The sequence below is a fragment of the Lactuca saligna genome, chromosome 3, assembly GCF_052625555.1.
Source record: "Lactuca saligna cultivar CGN05327 chromosome 3, ASM5262555v1, whole genome shotgun sequence".
Classification (NCBI taxonomy): Eukaryota; Viridiplantae; Streptophyta; class Magnoliopsida; order Asterales; family Asteraceae; genus Lactuca; species Lactuca saligna.
Window position 1 is genome coordinate 11187612 of NC_136419.1, and position 5584 is coordinate 11193195.

At 34.5% G+C, this 5584-nt stretch overlaps 1 long non-coding RNA gene across 4 annotated transcripts; it reads right to left on the reverse strand.

The window, feature by feature from the left end:
* Positions 1 to 1719: 1719 nt before the first annotated feature.
* LOC145034461 (uncharacterized) lies at positions 1720 to 5007 on the reverse strand. Of its 4 annotated transcripts, none has more exons than XR_013678076.1 (5): positions 4197 to 5007; positions 3000 to 4009; positions 2788 to 2873; positions 2257 to 2336; positions 1720 to 1937 (listed from the first exon to the last, which is right to left on the reverse strand). It is a non-coding gene; the product is annotated as an uncharacterized LOC145034461 (long non-coding RNA). The 4 variants fall into 4 exon arrangements; XR_013678074.1 differs by lacking the exon at positions 1720 to 1937 and having other exon boundaries at positions 1945 to 2336; positions 4197 to 4260; positions 4387 to 5007; XR_013678075.1 differs by lacking the exon at positions 1720 to 1937 and having other exon boundaries at positions 1945 to 2336; positions 3000 to 3674; positions 3910 to 4009.
* Positions 5008 to 5584: the final 577 nt, after the last annotated feature.

The following is a 5584-nucleotide window of genomic DNA, read 5'->3' on the forward strand; positions in this document are numbered from 1 at the left end:
CGGGCCCCGACAACTCCAAAACCAATATGTCCAAAATTAGAGTTTTCTAAATCCTAATTACGGTTTCCAACCCAATCGTGTGCCAATTAGTCAATTGGTTAAGTTTTAGGTTTATTAATGTTAATTAAGTCGGGCATCACCCACTACTACCTCGGGTAGTGGTGGTCAACGACGGCTCACGACGGCGGCCACCACCTTGTGGTGGTGGTTATGATTTTTGGCTAAAAATGTCCAAGCATACCAAAATAACAATCAAACACACAAAAGCACAGAGCCACCCAAGGTGGCGGCTGGTGGCGGCAGAATGGCGACATGAAGTGGCAACCACCACCTCACGGCGGTGACGAGTTTTTTCCGGCCAAACAACATACATACAACATAATACACCAACACACACCTAGATACACAGTAAAACATGCACACAACCACCTTCCACAGTGGCTAGTGGCGACGGAAGATGGCATTAGGCGGTGGGCACCATGGTTGGCGGCCATGGTGGTTCTTTTCCTTGGTTTCTTGATAACAACACTCGCACAAGACATCTCGGGTTCAACAACAACACATATGCATACACGACACGAGACCATAGCTCCCAACCACTGACTAGGCGGCTGGTGGCGTTGGAACAAGTTGAAATGGAAACTAAAAGCCATTTCTGACGGCAACGACGGGTCTGACGTCGAATCCCTAGGGAGGAACGAAGGAGTGAGATGTTGTTGGCATACCGAGAGCCTTCTGATCGCTCGCGGAAAGCACAACGACATCCCCAACTTATATCTTTGGTCTTTGGCAGCTTCTCCGGTGACCCACGACGTCCGACAGTAGGTGTGGAGGTAACGTTTTTGTGGCGAGGTAGCCGCTTGGCAGCCTTGTCCGATCGGAAAAACGAGAAAAAAGAGAGGTGGCGGCTGAAAGGGTCATGCATGGCGGTGGCTGAAGATGATGTCTTAGGTTTAGGGTTTGGAGATGCGACGAGGGGGGGAGGCACGGGTTTAAGTCCCGCTCCATTCAAACTTACGCACATTTTACACATTTGGTCCCTCCCCATGAGATCTTTTTGAATTTAAAGCTACAATTTACAAAGCAGCCCCCAACATCCAAGATTCATAACAATTCAAGTCCCAGAAGTTACCATTTAACCCTCAACATTCGAAAATCCTTTCAATTTAAATCCAACATTTTACCAAACACCCACCAACTTCTGAAAATCTTCACAAATTAAATCCCAAAATTACACTTTAACCCCTGAAAGTCAAAATTATATTGTTTGGCTCCCCGAAACCAACACCCCACTCAATATTATGGATTTAAGGCCACTATAAAATAATATAAAATATAAATTTACATCTTGGGGTTCTGGGTTTAGTATTTAATTCATGGTTATAAAAATTGTTGGACGTTAGCTAGTCGGTGGACTGGGGTTTAGAGATTAACTGGTTCGGTAGAGATTAATCAGGGACCATTGATTGATAATTTGTTGAATTTTAAAAAACTAAATACGACTAATATCTTATAAAAGTTCGTAAATATCACTAATATCATAAAAAAAATAGGTTAGTATGATTAATATAACACTAACTAGGAAAATGGCCCACGTTCGGAAATGCTTTTTTAAAATCATTAGATTGGATCGGATTGATTTTTTTGCCATGTTTCCAAAAGTTATACCATGTGAAACATGAGCTTGGTTTATCATAAATTACAATTAACCATATATCAAATTCATCCTTACATTGTAGATGTTCTACCAGGTAAGCCAAATAAAAAAGTTATCCATCAACCCAAATAAAATTTAATGAAGCAAATATAGATTGATTGTGCAGTAATCCATATATATAGACTGATTCACACACCTATACATGTAAATACACACTTACATCCCCAAATGTAAAAAAATGTTTCCTTTCAAGAGATATCATAATTTTGATAATAAGGGCCTGCAAAGATTAAAAGGAATATAAAATCACTATAAAATATCTATATAAATACACATAAACACATAAAATCAACATAAATTGAAAAAAATAATAATAAATATTGCTTACTGGGGAAGAATGAAGTTAGATTTGTCGAAGTCTACTGATTCATATTCTTTGTTTCATTTTATAAACACATCAGAATATGGAAGTTTAATGGATTAGCAATAACATACATACAATCTTCATTGTAAATTGGAGTGATACTGTTTAATTATGTTAAGACATGAGAGAAGCATTTACCTCTTTTGCAAAAACAACATACAATAAAGCCAGCTACCTTTTTGCTAATGTTGTGAACGGGTTCGTCAACACTTCTAGCTTCCACAGTGCCAACTGTTAACCTCTTTTTCTTGTTACCTGCCTCAGACAATTCATCAATCTTTATACTACTTAGTATGGTTCACTCTCAACACAATCATTAACCTTTCCCGCGATTAATTGTTGCAATTGTCAACCATTAGCTAATTTTTTTTGGATTTGAAGATTCAATTAATGATTATAATTGATGAATAACTTCAAAAAATTTAGAATGCATGAACATTGTTAGTTTTGAAATCCATAGCAGACCCATTCTTTATAGGTGGGTTGTGAATAGATAAAAAAAATATACATATAATATTTTAGTAGAGTTAAGTATCCAAACTCGTAATTCTGGATTTAATTATAGACTTGATCACTGAAATCCCTTCTTTATCATTTAAAATATCATATATATCAAAATCAATTTTTTTAAAAGTTTTTTTTTAATCATTTTTTTTTTAAAAGTGAAATGAATTAAATTGAAAAAAAAGGACTAAAATGCCCTTACCTTAAAAATTACAGGAACCTAATTGATGTAATACCCTTTCCTGCTACGATCACTATGAACACAATCCTTAACCTGTCAATGACTTCCTGCGATTTGACCAAACAATTGTAAAAACTAAAAAGACATCATAATTAGAATGTTGCTTTATATAATCCATAGTAAAAGATATTTGTATAGAAAGTTATTAAAAATGTATGGATTCATAAGTATACCTTTTTCATGTTTCAATTCTTTCCTCATACTTAGTCCCTCCTGTTTCCTTCGCTTCATCCACCAAATATATACTCTTAGCATTTTAAAGCAAAAACAAAAAAAAGATTTTTTATTCAATGAAAGCAAATGAAAGAATGTAGGAAAAAAAGCAAATGGAGAGTGGAATTAGCAACTACAAAAGCACAGGAGCCTCTAAAAAAAGCATCTGTTATTATAGCCACCTATCACAGCTGATAATGTAATGGAAAATGTCAAACCAAAATTACGATTTTCTTTAATTGAAGTGACATTTGTGCCCTACCAAATGAGATAAAATATTTGATATGTATAAATTCAATTCAGATTGATTCTTTTTTATCATAAAAATTAGTTAGGGAAAGTGGGTTAACATCTTTGGAAGGCGCCTTGTGGACTAATTATTATGCAGTGTGCAATAGAATAAATAAATATCCAAAATAAGACCTTAGTGAATGCAATCTATATAGAGTTCACAAAATCAAGTTTAGTTTAGATTTCAGCTGTAAAAAATCAAATTAAGCACTTATAATACATCTCAATGGATAAAGGTAAGACTACTAATTAAATAGGAGTTCACAAAATCAACTTCTAATTTTGTTACCAAGTCTACACCTGTAGTGTTTTCAAGCAACGACCATGGAGTACAAACTCGCCACCTAAAAAGCACAAATAAAATATGAAATTACTGACATTTAAATTTCATTTCTCAAATAGCTTGGAACTAAAAAGAGAAAGATGAAGAGAAAAAGTATTATTGATAGGACTATTAAAGAATTCCTGAAGCAGCAACTACACGATTGGGATGTAGGTTCATACAGATGTTGTTGACGATTCTGTACCCATTGATGAGTCTGATAAGATCATTTCAGATCCGAAATGAAAGCTACTTACCTGCAAATCGCAAATTGACGGTGGTATAGATAGCAAACCATAGCTGCTGCCTTTATCATCTTCCACGTCTTCTCTTCTCAATCGATGTCATCTACTGTCTCTGAAAAAAAGAAGATAAAGTAGAGTGAAGGCTTTAATCGTGAACTTTAATCCATCACACACCCCACTGATTTTAGAAACACAAAAATTTCAGGTATTTGATAACATGGCCAACAAAGAAAAAGGAAACAATGAAATCCAAGATTCTACAATTTTCAGAGAAAAATGAAAGAGGATAAACAAATTACCTTAAATTAGGCTTCATTGAGATGTTCAACATCTCCATCCATTCATCTTTAGGAAAACAAAAAACTGAGAATCGAAATAGACACACACAAACATCACAATGGAAGGTAATAGAAGAAAAAAAACAAATAAACGCGACAACAACCACAGACGCAGACCTGAAGATCGGGAACCAAAGTATGAACATATTACCTGTAGATATTGTTGACCAATCAATCGACCGACAAATTAACATGTGAATCAGAAATATCGTGAGGAAACTTCAACCTCCACATCGCCTCCAGCTACCCCTACCGGCATACGACACCATTGCACCACCAGCAGCAGCAGCAATGCATGTATGCGTTTTTGATTCTTGCTGCTTCCCTCTCGAACTCGTCAAATAAATGAAAGAAACTCTCAATCGATTACGAGATTCAGCGGCGTTACCTGGATTAAAGTGAAACGAAAAAGGTTTTTTGGGGGGTTGGGTTTTGTAGAGAACATCGCTCTCGTAATCGATATTCCTTCAATCGATTTAGGGTTGGGATATTTGTTATTTATGGATTGTATGTGAAAGAGATAGCGTAGCAGGGACAACTGGTGATTGGAAGATATGGACGGTTCAACACACATTGCGTTTGCACGTAGCAGCTTGAGAAGAGTGAGAAAGGACAGTAGATGAGGTAGAAGAAATTAGGTTAAAGATTAGAATAATCGGGAAGATATCGGGAACTGGAAGCGATTTGGAAGAAGGGAAATAAGGATTACACAGATCGGAATTCGATTGTAGAAAAAAGCGGTGAGGCAAAGGAGAAGCAACATGTATACACAAACAATATGAATATTGTCATAAAATGAGCCTAGAGACAGATTTGAACACACATACATAAACAGAGGTAGTAGAAGGGCTGAATTTGACAAAATAGTTAGTAGTTTACTGTAGCTAAGGTATGATAGATTTAATATATATATATATATATATATATATATATATATATATATATATATATATATATATATATATATATATATATATATATATATATATATATATATATATAAAAGTAGGTTCATGCGAAAATATAAATATCTTGCGAAAAGGCGAAAACAGATTTTATCTTGTGAAAATCAAACACATGTACTATAAAAAAATAAATTTATTAGCAATAAATTAAAAATAGTAAGTTTACATTGGACGGTGTTATGGTAATATAGATTTAAAGACGGTTTTGATAATTATATTTTTTTTACGTCCTTAATCATTTTTAAATTCATGTTTTCTTAATAAAAATGTTAAAAATCATACTTTGCTAATATGAAACAATTTATCATCTATCATCGATTATCATCATGTATTTCAAAGTTTGGATGAATTATTTTCCAAAATATAATGTTGAGGTGACACAAT